We start from the raw sequence: 13990 nt of genomic DNA, 5'->3' as shown, positions 1-13990 counted from the left end.
AAAGAAGCAACTGCTGCATTTAAGTCAGTAATGAAAAAAATAAAAATAAAAATAAAAAAATAAAAAGTCAGTAATGACTGTTGACTTTTCACCTTAGGAGTCTTCAGAAGGTCAGTAGATTCAATAACATGCTTTTAAGTGCAGTTTTGGAGGAGTGAGGTCAGTGTGGTGTGCTGGCAAATGTTTTAGAACCAGAACTCCAGGGAAAAAATTGCATGTAGATCTATACCTAACATAAATTAGTTATAAATTTTATTGATATAGAGTGTTCGTACACAATTTACAAATAATAATAAAACATCCAATGTTCTTTATCATAAATTCCATATACCCAATTCATTCATTAACTTTTGCCAAATTCTTGTGTCTGTAGAAACACCTATGGTTACAATGGACAAACAAGTACAGTTCCAATGTGAATGCTTGTTGATATTTTATTTTATATTAAGTGTAAGATATCATTTGTTTAGCAATAGTAAAAGTGTTGTTTTGTTGTTTTTTTTTGCTAAGTCAGATATTTTTTTTAATATTTGAAGAATATTTCCACAATTTTTTTGTGCTGTTCATGCTGTAATGCTACAGACAGGAGACCATATCAGTTGAAACTGCAATTTTCTTAAGTCTAGAACACAAAACAATAAATCACACCCTAAGGTATATGTCAATAACCCTGTGAAGTAAATAGTCCAATGTGGCCAATTTCAAGCTATCACATGACCACTACTGAATACCAAATTTGGAAGAAATGCCCAGTAGTGCACTATTATATTGCATTTCCATGACACAGGTACTTCATTGTTGCACATTTAGAAACTCTTTTTCATTTCCTTCATCCAGGTCATCAGCAAAATGTGCCCCTATTTGTTGAACTTGACAAAACATAATTGTACTTTTATTGTGTAGGGATCATAAATACCAATGTTTGGATACTAAGATGCTTTTAATTCCAAAGATAATCCTTATTAAACTTGGCTCCCATTCTAAGAAATGACCTCAGTCAATGGTGTAACTGAGCCAGCTCATATTGGCTCACAAGAGATAATTACTACGTTTTCAAGTATTTTACAAGCTCGTTGTTAAACAATCATTAATAAAAATAAATTACATGAACTTATAATTACATAGATTATATTTAAATTTTTAAAAGATATTAAATATTCAAGATTCATCACTTCCCATTAATTTTATTATCTTTTACTACTATCTTATGCTCTTGGAGTTATTCAAATTACATGAAAATAACAGCACATAAATCTAGGAGGAATATAAATAGAATTAAGGCATTCTAAGGTCCTTGTATTGTCCAAGAAGTGGTAAAAGTATTAATTTGTATTAGCCTAGATGAGTCAAATATGAATGCTGTACCTTCTCCAAAAGAACATAAAAGGATAATTAACAAGCCAATAGAAAAGATGGGGGACAATGGAAAAGTAAAAAATATTTCATTAAAACTCGAGGCAAGAAAGGAGTGAAAAATGAATATATGGGGAAAACAGAAACCAAATAGTAAGATGGTAGAATTAAAACCTGAGTAGAGTTCGTTAAAGGCAAACAGACTAAATCCTCAAATTAAAATACAAAGATTAACAAACCAGATACACAATGAAATTTAACTATGCTGCTTTTAAGAGACATATTTTAAACATAAAGAGTATTTGACAGTTATAGGATTAAAAAGTCAGCATGCAAACACTAACTCAAAAAATAAGACCTGGAAGAGCTATATTAATCAAAGTAGACTTTAAGGGACCAACCATTGTCATCAGACTAATAACAATTCTGTAGTTTGTATGCATGTGATAATATGGCCTCAAAACCAGAAAGTACAAAGTGAAGGAACTGAAGGGAGAAATAATCATAAACAGTATTTCATAATCAGAGTGAGACATTTTAACACATCTCTCTCTCTCAAGAGCTAATACAGTAGAGGGAGAAAATTTTTCTTTCTTTTTTTTTTTAGAAAATTTTTCAATCAACTTTTTCATATCCTTAATTTAAGACGTGTCTATTATATGCAGCACAAAGTTGGTCTGAAACATTTTTTAAATTAAACCATACTATTAACACTCTTGAACACTACATTTAACATCTGCAGAATATGCATCATTTCCAGGAGTAAATAGAATGTTTACAATTGACTACATGCTGGGAGAGAAAGCATGTCTCAACAAATGGCTCTAAAGCCTGAAATGGCATAGAGTGGGTTCACTGATTATAATAAAATTGAACCAGAAATCAATAACAAAAAGAACTGAAAACTCCCCAGGTATTTGGATACTAGCCAATAAACTTTTAAATAATTCATGAAGGAAAATTCCTTAGAACTGAAAGATAATAAAAATATAAATCCTTCTAGAGAGAAAACCTCTAAGTCAAGAAGGGTCTTTTGATCCATTCAAAAGTGGTAAAAGTGGTAAAGTATCTGTTTCCCTCAATGATGTCATTTTTATTAGAAACCATATATTGAGCCTGTGCCTAAAACATGATCCTAGGTCTAGGAGGTCCTTGGATGCAAATGGCTAAATACTTCAGATCTGGGCCTTGGACAGCCATCCCACAGAACACAAGAATCTTCTATTTTACAGTGAGAGATGGTGTGGGGTCAATTATGTGCTAAAGACCCTTTGTCTTTCCTTCCAGTCAGTGCCCAGCATTAGTCTCCCAGTGGTAAAATGCCCACCCCTCACCTAGACTACTTGGACCACCTCCTCAGTGGTGTACACACACTGACATTCTATAACTTCTGCTGCTCTGGCTCCTGATGGCCCTTATAGTAAAAGGACTATTATCTCAACTTTCACCTGGATAAGGACCTGCATTTTGATGCTTGAGAATTACATCTATACATAAAATTTACATAAGACCACAAATACAAAAAACCTACAAAAATATTCTGGTTTGAAAAAAAATTTTTATTCACTACAAATGAAGATCTCCTTATGCCAGAGCCTCCTACTAAATTGCTTTCATGCTTTACAATATATTTCCTATAGCTTACATAAATCATAAAGTATTTAGAATATTATAACAAACATAATATTCAAAAGATAATTTTAAGTTGTTAAAAACCCAACAGTATATTAATCACACAAAGGTTGAGGTCTCTTTTGAGTCATCATCTATTGTAGTTAATGAAAGTACATTCTCCGAAACAGTAACTCAGGGAATCAGGCTGCTACCATTTTTCTGCCTCAGTGTCATTCAAGTATCTTGCAGCCAGCAGAAGCAGAGCACATAGGGAGGTCAAGTCAAACCCTTACCATCACAGCCTGCAAGTGACACACAAGTTGTGTGTGAAATTTCCATTGGCCAGAACTAGTCACATGACTCTACCTCACAGACAAGGATGGTCCTCTGAGCAATCAGGAGGAAAGTGAAATGGTTTATTGAACACATAACACAGTCTCTGCCTCAAATATATAACAAGCCTCACAACCTATTAAAGAGGAAAGAAATAAAGGAAGTAGCATCCACTGATTTGGGTGCCAAGTTTAGTGCTTAAGAACTTTGCACGTAATGTGCTTAAACAAAATCACTGGGAGCCAGACATAATTATCTCCACTTCATAACTAAAGAAACTGAAGCATACATTTAAATATTTAGTGAGGAGTTAAAAACCCTGATCAATGACTCCAAGGCCCATGCTTCCCAATGGGCTCTAGTTGCTCTTACTGTGGGCCACAGCCCACTTGCATCACAGTTACTAGAGATGCCTTTTCAGAGCCCCCACCACACTCACTAATAAGAATCTCCAGCATACAGGAACCGCATTTTTTTAAAGTTTCCAAAGGGATAGTATACTATTGATCTTTTTATATCTGAAATACAAAGCGACATTCTAAAATAATCCTTTCAAGAAAGTAGAAAATGTATGGAAAAGAGATAAGATTCAGTAGGTAGAAGAGAGGAGCCCTGTGGCAAGTTGAAAATCCTACAGACCCAGGAGTCAGAGGCATGGACACTAGTCCTAGACCAATTAACCTCCTGAGTGACTTAGGAAGTCACTTACCTCACTGAATCTGTTCCAAAGATTACATTTTCTCCACTGAAAAATGTTGGAATTAGGCTAAATAATCTCTTAAAGACCCCTTTGGCTCTACAATAACATGAAAACTGAAAGTGAGACAATAAAACAAATGCATAATAAGAAAGTAATAATAAGTAATTTAAAATAATATCTAATTCCAGCAAGGCTTTTGTAGATACAGATACACTTCCTCTAAAATTTACAAGGAAAGACAACAAAACTAAAATAGCTGAAAACAAAACAAAATAATTTTGAAAGAGATGAATAAAGTTAGAAGAATTACAATACCCAATTTTAAGACTTACTAGATAACCACAATAATCAAGACAGTGTGATACTGGCAGAGAAACAGACACATAGATCAACAGAACAGATTTGAGTAGTCAGAAAGAGCTCTACATAAGTATGGCCAACACAAAAGCAACTGAATGGAGAAAGGAGAGTGTTTTCAACAATGGTATTGGGACAATTGGCTGTTCATATGCCAAAAAAAAAAATGAGGAAGAATTGCAATCTAAGCTGAACACCTTAAACAAAAGTCAAATAAAAATGGATCCCAGGTCTAAATGTAAAAATATAGTAAACTTTTAGGAAAAAACACAGGGGAAAATCTTCATGATTTAGAGTTAGGCAAAGAAATCTTAGACATAACACCAAAAGCATGAAAAATAAAAGAAAAAAATCAATAAATTAAAACACTTTCCTCTGTAAAGGATCCTATGAAGATGGAAAGACAGACTACAAAAAGGAAGAAAATATCTACAAATTGCATATCTGACAAATGACTTATATTCTAAATATAATATGGATGAAAAGACTTTTTAAACTCAATAGTAAAAAAAAAAAGAATTTTAAAAATGGGCAGAGACTTGAACAGACCTTCAAAATAGAATATATGGAAGGCAGTTGAGTTCATGAGATGTTCAATATCATTACCATTAGAGAAAATCAAATTAAAGCCCCAGTGAGAAACCATTTCACATCTATTAGAATGGCAAACATAAAAAAAAAAGTGATAATTGCAACTTCTGGCAAGGATGCTGAAGAAACTAAACCTCTTACATATTGCCGGTAGGAATGTAAAACAGTTTGACAGTTTTATAAAAGTTAAACATATACTTAATAATGACTCAGCAGTCACACTTTCAGGTATTTATCCTTTGAGAAATGAAAATATGCCCACCCAAAAATGCATGATTTTTTATAGCAGCTTTATTTGTAATAGCCAAAAGTTTGACAACACCCCAAATGTCCTTTAAGGAGTAAACAGGAAAACAAACTGTGGCACCCCCAAGCAATGGAATACTAATTGGTGATAAAAAGGAACAACAGCCGATACAGGAACATCTTGGATGGATCTCAAGGTCATTCATTATATTGAGTGAAAAAGACCAGTCTCAAAAGGTATGATTCCACCTGTATGACATTTTCAAAAAGGTGATGGAGAACAAATCAGTGGTTGCCAGGACTAGAGGTGTGACTCTAAAGAGATAGCCTTTGTGGAAATGGACCAATGCTGTATCCTGACGTAGAGGTTCCATGAATATAGACATGCAATAAAGTTTCATAGAATGATACACAGTACACATGAACATATTTTAAAAAAGCAAAACAAAACTGGTGAATCTGAATAAGGTCTATCATTCAGTTTATAGTGTTACATCAATGGCAATTTTCCACTTGTGATAAAGTATCTTAATTATGGAAGATATCATTGTATGAATCTGGGGGAAGGGTACATGGAAACTCTCTGTACCAGTTTTTCAACATCTTGTAAGCCTAACTGCTTTCAAACTAGGTTTAAAAATAGTTGATATTCACTGAGTACTCTGGGTAGCCATACTGTCCTGAGAACTTTATATATTTATATGAATATTTTATACTTAAATCTTTGCAGTGGATACTTCATTCATCCCATTTTACAGAGGAGAAAACTGAGTTTCAGAAAAGTGAAGTAATCTGGGCAAGGACACAGTGGGTGAGTAACAGAGGTGGGACTCAAACTCAGGAATTCCACTTTCAGTGATGTCAATGTTAGCCAATAGGCAATGCTTTTTAAGAAAAAGGAAAGCAGGACAAAGAAAAAGTCAGAATGGGAAGCAATGATATAGAGGAAAAGAAAAAGAACGCCAAAAGACAAAATGAAATGAACAAGACATCCAAGGCTTCAGAGAAGGGGTATTCCTGGCACCTCCCTGGACATCAGTCCCCTAGGAAAACACAGCTGTTTTGATAGTGTATTTTTTTTTTCAAGACTACATTTATTTATTCTTGAGAGACACAGAGAGAGAAGCAGAGACACAGGCAGAGGGCGAAGCAGGCTTTCTGTAGGGTGCACGATGCAGGACTCTATCCCGGAGCACAGGATCATTGCCCTGAGCCAAAGGCAAGACGCTCAACCACTGAGTCACCCAGGTGCCCCCTGATAGTGTATTTCTAAAAGACTGAGGAGAACCTGGAGCAAGGGAAGAAACATTTTCAAAGAAATAGTAAACAGCTCCTATTAGAATAGGTCAGAGTAATTGAAGTTACTTAATCTAGAGGAAGTCAGGAAGGTAGTTTAATCACCAGCTTTATAAAGGCTTGGGAGAGAATGTCCGGAGGATATAAGACAAAGGAAAGGAGACTTAAACTGAAAAACAAGAAGATTTAATTTGATATTAAAAAACGTTTTCCTGACCATTTGAAGAGGGATAAAAGTAGGACAGATTAGAGGGCAGCTGACTGTTTCTTCTGAGACCTTCAAGAAGGATAGGATGAAACTGGCAGTTCATTCCACTAAATATTAAATCTGGCAGACAGAGCAGCCTACCCAGTGCCAGGCCCCATGAAGGGCACTTTGCACATTTTAGCTGTTTTCATTTATTAAATGAACTAATTATTAAAGCAGGTGTGGTCATTCCCATTTCATAGAAGCACAAACTGAGGGTCAGAGAGGCTGAGTCCCACAGAAGACTCATCAGCTGCCCAGAGAGGGACAAACCTGGGTGTCTCCAGCTTCGCCAGCCAGATCTTTCCACTATATTACACACAATGCTAATCAAGCTTTGAGAGTTCCCTGACTGCTGCCCTAAACTGGATCAAGTAATTGAGTATAGCACCTTCCAGCTGTAAAAATATCTATCCCTCAAAATGCTACTAACTTGATTCTACATCAGCTCCATCCCACTCATCTCTATTATTATCTTCTTTTAAGGAACTCAGTTTTCTGGGATGCCTTGGTGGCTCAGTGGTTGAGCATCTGCCTTTAGCTCAGGTAGTGATCCTAGGGTCCTGGGATCAAGTGCCACGTTGGGCTCCACGCAGGGAGCCTGCTTCTCCCTCTGCCTCTGTCTCTGCCTCTATGTGAGTGTGTCTCTCATGAATAAATAAGTAAAATCTTTTCTAAAAAAGTAACTCAGTTTTCTCTAGGAAGTTAAGCTATATTTCTCACCATCATTCTCCTTACAACATCCCTGTGGGGTATGGTACATTAAATTAGAAGAAACTAAAGAAAGAGTGTGTGATGACTCCCATTTTATAGATGAGAAGTTGAGCTGCCCAAGAAGTCAGGCATGGAAAGAGGCTTGGGAAGCTGATAAGTGCAACCTCCTGGAGATTTCAAAAAGGAACCGGAACAGCCCAATGCAAGCCACACAGAGCAACGCCCCTGGAGGGCTCTTCCCATCCAGCCAGTAGCGGCCTGATGGCGGTCACTGGCTTTCCAACCAGATTACTTATCCTTTCACTACTGAAAGACATTTTTGGTTCCTTCCAATTTTGGCAGTTATGAATAAAAGTGCCACAAATATTTATGTGCAGGTTTTCGTGTGGACATTGTTCTCAACTCATTTAGGAACATGATTGCTGGATCATATGGTGAGAATTCAATGTTTAGCTTTGCAAGACACTGCAAATTGCCTTCTGAAGTGGCTGCACCATTTTGCATTTCCAGCAGTAATGAATGGCAGTTCTTATTGCTCGTGTCCTCACCAGCATTTGGTATTGTCACAGTTTTAGATTTCACCCATTTTAATATGTATGCAGTGATGTCTCACCATTGTTATAACCCAACATGTATATTTTTTAAAGCATACTGATCAGCTCTCTAAAGTAAAAAGCAAGTCCTAATAGAATACATAATAATCAGCCATTATTCAGCCCACAACTGTCATTCTCAGAAATTCCAATCAAACAAGAAGTATCTTTAGGAGAAAAAAAAAATTCTTTAAAACAATTAATCCCTATTGCTAAAAGCAGGGTTCATATTCCTTGGAACTTGAGCTTGAAAAAGCCAAAGCAAAATTTGTCCCTTCTTCAAAGGCAAAAGGGAAACATAGGGAAAATAATTGTCTTTAATTGATGACTAACCACATAAAAGCATTTGTTTTGACATAGCTGAATTTGGCTTTGTTTCACAAAGTTCTTCTCATATTTAAATAAACATTATACACTCTTAAATTGTTTTGTTCCATTTCTAAGCCACTAAAAGTATGGATAGGGGAGGGAAGGAGGTCTGGGTTTCTTCTTCTTCTATAGCTTATCCAGATGTTCCAACACTTTTATGGAAACTGGAGCAACAGAATAATGAGCAGAAAGTCTCTACTGTCTACTATTACACCTGCTATGGCTTGAACTTCCAAAAAGTGATACTTTCTTACTATATTTATTTCAAAGCAGCATTTCACACCTGTATGTTTATATAATGGTTTTGGTGTTCATTAACTTTATAAAGATTCAGGCAATAAAGTGCAAAACAAAATTCTTGAAGAAAAATAAGTCAGTTTCATAATTTTTGCAAACATGTGAATTTTATTTATGCACTTCTGTTGAGGAAACATAACATAATCAAATGTCACATAACACAACTACCTTGAAAAATATTAGCAAGTATCTAAAAATTTTAAATGGCCCATTTTATGTTCCCATTCTTAACAAACAAGATATAACCACATGAAACAAGTGCTTTCTCCTCAATCCTGGACCTGTTGTTTATAGCAGCTCCTCAAAGCCTTGGAAAAAGTCCATAATTAGCTGGCAAGGATGTCTGAAAACTTTTCCAAACCGAATGGCAAAGCATTTAAGAAAAGTATCAAAAAAGCATCTGTCAGGAATAAGCATAACATTTAGACTACATTTTTGTGTTTTTATCCCTGCATTTTGGGAGTATACAATCAAATATTTCTGTTACTTACAACTGGCTATGTACCAGAATTCACACTGGGTATCCTCATATTTTATATGGAAACATCCTCTAGTGTAAATTCAAGCATAAGCTGAAACACGCATACCCCAGTATTATTAAGAAAATTCTCCCCGTTGTTTTGCTATCAACCTAATAAGCAAAGTAACTATGCATTCTACTGAGTCTTTAAAGGGGACTTGGGGAGCTAGTAAAAGTGAAATATAGCATAACTTCTTAAAATTTTCCAGGAGGGACATCTGGCTCAGATGATATACTTGATTATCATTACTATAGTGAAGGTGTCTTCTCCAGCTGAGCCAAATACCCTTACTAATCGTGTTGTGGAGTCTCCTGGACAAGCAAATTGCAGATGTTTAAATATACAAGTAACTGGACGATTTTTTTTGTAATCCATTCCTTTCCTTTTTCACCCTACAACTTGATAAACGTACTACTCCCATCCACATCAAAACTGGAAAATTTTCTAGCACTCTGTTATGGGTTGAATTGTGTTCCCCCCAAAAAATATGTTGAAATCTTAAGCTGAAAGCCTCAGAATGTGACCTTATTTAGAAATAGGGTCTTTGCAGATTCAATAAGGTCATATTGGAGTAGGGTGGGCCCCTAATCCAATACAGCTGGAGTCCTTATAAGAAGATGATATGAACACACAGTGGAAAAAAATTTGATGACAGAGATTACAGAGATGAAGCTACAAAATCAACAGCTACCACTAGTAGCTGGGTAGCGGGAAAGAACAGCATTCATTTACAGGTTGTGGAGGAAGTATGGTAGTGTTAATACCTCTCAAACTTCTAATCTGCAGATTTGTAAGACAATATATTTCTGCTGTTTTAAGCCACTCAGTCTGTGGTAATTTGTTGTGGTAGCCTTAGAAAACTAATATACACCATGATCATATCTCTGGGATGCCAGGGTGGTTCAATACACACAAATCAATGTGATACATGACAGAAATAGAACAAAAGATAAAAACCATATGATCATCTCAATAGATGCAGAAAAAGCATTTGACAGAATACAACACCCTTTTATGATAAAAAAAAAAACCTTGAAAAATTGGGTATAGAAAGAACACACATTAATACAATAAAAGGCCATATATAACAAGCCCATAGCCAGCATCATACTCAATGGTAAAAGGCTGAAAGCTTTTCCTCTGAGATCAGGAATAAGAAAAAGGTGCCCACTCTCAGTACTCCTATTTAACACAGTCCTGGAAGTCATAGCCAGAGCATTCAGGCAAGGAAAAGAAATAAAAGTCACCCAAATAGGAAATGAAGAAGTAAAAGTGTCTTTGTTTACAGATGACATGATCTTATAGAAATCCTAAAGACTCCATCAAAATATTGCTAAAACTACCAAGTGAATTCAGTAAAGTGAAGGATACAAAATCAACATATAGAAAATAGTTGCATTTTTTTTTAATTTTTATTTATCCATGACAGTCACACAGATATAGAGAGAGGGGCAGAGACACAGGCAGAGGGAGAAGCAGGCTCCATGCACCGGGAGCCCGACGTGGGATTCGATCCCGGGTCTCCAGGATCACGCCCTGGGCCAAAGGCAGGCGCCAAACCGCTGCACCACCCAGGGATCCCAAAATAGTTGCATTTTTATATACTAACCACAAAATATCTGAAAAAGAAAGAAAGAAAAACAATCCCATTGACAATAGTGTCAAAAACAATAAAATACTTAGGAATAAATTTAACCAAGGAAGTGAATGATCTGTAACACAGAACTATAAGACTTTGCTGAAAGAAACTGAAGAAGGCACAAATTGAAAGATATCCCATGTTCATGGATAGAAAGAATTAGTACTGTTAATGTGTCCCCTATTACCAAAGCCATCTAAAGGTTCAATGCAATCCTTATCAAAAGTCCAAAGGCATTTTTCAAAGAAATCCAAAAAATAGCCTAAAATTTGTATGTAGCAAAAAACTCCAAATAATCAAAGAAATCCTGAGAAAGAACTAAGCTGGAACCATCACACTTCTTGATTTCAAATTATATTTTTATGGCTATAGTCATCAAACAGTATGGTACTGACATAAAAATAGACCAACAGAACAGAATAGAGAGCTCAGAAATAAATCAACACATAAACAATCAATTAATATTTACCAAGGGAAACATAAATACTCATTGGAAGAAAGGATGGTCTCTTCATAGATGGTACTGGGAAAACTGAATAACCACATGCAGAAGAATGAAATTAGATCCCTATCTTACACTTTTCATAAAAAGAATCTGAAATAGACTAAAGACTTAAATTTAAGACCCAAACCATAAAACTCCTAAATTAAAACAGAGAAGAAAAAGCTCCTTGATATTTGTCATGGCAGCAATTTCCTGGATATGACACCAAAAGCACCAGTGACAAAAGCAAAAATAAATAAGTGGGATTACATCAAACTAAAAAGCTTCTGCGTATCAAAGGAATCATCAATGAAATGAAAAGGCAACCTACCACATGGGAGAAAATATTCACAAATCATACACCTGATAAGGACTTAATATACAGAACTTATACAACTCAATAACAAAAAAAAAAACAATCCATTTTTTTAAGTGGGCAGAGGAGCTCAACAGACAGCTTTCCAAAGAAGACATCCAATTGGCCAACAGAAAATGTGGGAGTATTATATACAGACTCTTAAATAAAGAGAACTAACTGATGATTGCCAGATGAGTGAAATAGATAAAGGGAATTAATATGTACAAACTTCCAGTTATAAAATAAACAAATCATGGAGACAAAAAGTACAGCATAGGGAATATGGTCAATAATATTATAATAACATTGTAGGATGACTACACTTTTCATGGTGAGCAATCAGTAATGTATAGAATTGTTGAATCAATATATTGTACACCTGAACCTAATATAACACTGTATTTTAATTATACTTCAGTTAAAAAATAAAATTTTAAAAGTTGGAAAAGATGACCAACAGATATATGAAAAGGTGCTCAACATGGATAATCATCAGGGAAATGCACATCAAACTATAATGAGATATCACATCACACTTGTTAACATGACTATCATCAAAAAGACAAGAAATAACAAGAGTTGGTGGGCTTGTGGACAAAAAGGAACCCTAGTGCAAGTTAAAATGCAAGAGGTATAGCAACCATACAAAAACAGTATAGAAGTTTCTCAAAAAAAATAAAAATAGAACTACCATATATGATCCAGCAATCCCACTTCTGGGCATATATCCAAAGGAATTGAAATCAGGATCTTGTAGAGATATCTGCACTCACATTTTCACTGCAGCCTTACTCTCAATAGCCAAGAGGAAACAACCTAAGTGTCAGTCAACAGATGAACGGATAAAGAAGATTTGGTATACTCTCAATGTGGAATTTAAGAAACAAAACAGAGGAACATAGAGGAAGGGAAAGAAAAAATAAGATAAAAACAGAGAGGGAGGCACACCATGAGAAACTTTTAACTCTAGAGAACTGAGGGTTGATGGAGGGAGATGGGTGGAAGGATGGGCTAGATGGGTGATGGGCATTAAGGAGGGCAAATGATATGACGAGCACTGGGTGTTATATAAAAGTAATGAGTCACTAAATTCTACTCCAAAACCAATACTACATTATATGTTAGGTAACTTGATTTTAAATAAAATCTTGGAAGAAAAAAAAGACATGGTGTACATACATAGTGGAATATTACTCAGCCATGAGAAAGAGAGAAATCCTGCCATTTGCAACACCTTGGCTAGACCTTGAGGACGTTGTGCTCAGTGACATAAGTCAGATAGAGAAAAACAAATACTGAATGATATCACATAAAAAATCTGTACTCAGAGAAAACAAAGAGTAGAGTGGTGGTTACCAGGAGTTGAGGTGGGGGAAGTGGAGAATCATTAGTCAAAGGGTACAAACTTCTAGTTATAAAAGATTAACAAGTTCTGGGGATCAAATGCACAGCATAGTGATTATAGCCATTAATACTGTACCATATACTTGAATGTTGCAAAGAGATTTTTTTTTAAGATTTAATTTATTTATTCATGAGAGACACAGAGAGAGGCAGAGACACAGGCAGAGGGAGAAGCAGGCTTCCCAAGGGGAGCCTGATGTGGGACTCGATCCCAGGACCCCAGGATCATGACCTGAGCTGAATGCAGATGCTCAACGACTGAGCCACCCAGGTGCTGAAAAGTAGGTCTTAGATAACCTCATATATATGTATACACACATAATACACACATACACTATTATTCAGCCATAAAAAAATAAGGAAATCCTACCATTTGTGACAATGTGAATGGATCTTGAAGGCACTATGCTAAGTGACGAAAGTCAGATAGAAAAAGACAAACCCTCTATGATCTCATCTACATGTGGAATCTAAAATAACTAACAAAAACCAAGCTTGCAGAAAGAGATGAGATATACGGTCGCCAGAGGCAGAGGGTTGGGGAGGAGGGCTGGAGGTCCAGCCATTAGCACCACTGTATGACATACAGGAAAGTTGTTAAGATTGTACATCCCAAGAGTTCTCATCACAAGGAGAAGTTTTTTTTTTTTCTTTTCTCTTTGCTTTTTATTGTGTCTACATGAGACGATAGACATTAGCTGAACCTAGTGTGGTAATTATTTCACAATACGTTAGGTAAAGCCACCATGCGGTACACCATAAACTTACACAATAATATATGTCAATTATTTCTCATTAAGACTGGATTTAAAAGAGAACATTAAAATATCCTCAACACCAAAAAGGAATGATAATTATGTGATGAGAAGGAAGT

At 35.7% G+C, this 13990-nt stretch overlaps 1 protein-coding gene across 5 annotated transcripts in view; it reads right to left on the bottom strand.

Moving 5' to 3' along the window:
• CSGALNACT1 (chondroitin sulfate N-acetylgalactosaminyltransferase 1) overlaps positions 1–13990 on the bottom strand; it is a 328453-nt gene that overhangs the window by 190747 nt on the left and 123716 nt on the right. The window lies entirely within an intron of this gene.

Source organism: Nyctereutes procyonoides, unplaced genomic scaffold, assembly GCF_905146905.1.
Source record: "Nyctereutes procyonoides isolate TBG_1078 unplaced genomic scaffold, NYPRO_anot_genome, whole genome shotgun sequence".
NCBI lineage: Eukaryota > Metazoa > Chordata > Mammalia > Carnivora > Canidae > Nyctereutes > Nyctereutes procyonoides.
Note: the sequence above shows the minus strand (reverse complement) of the source record. Positions and strands in the feature narration are given on the sequence as shown.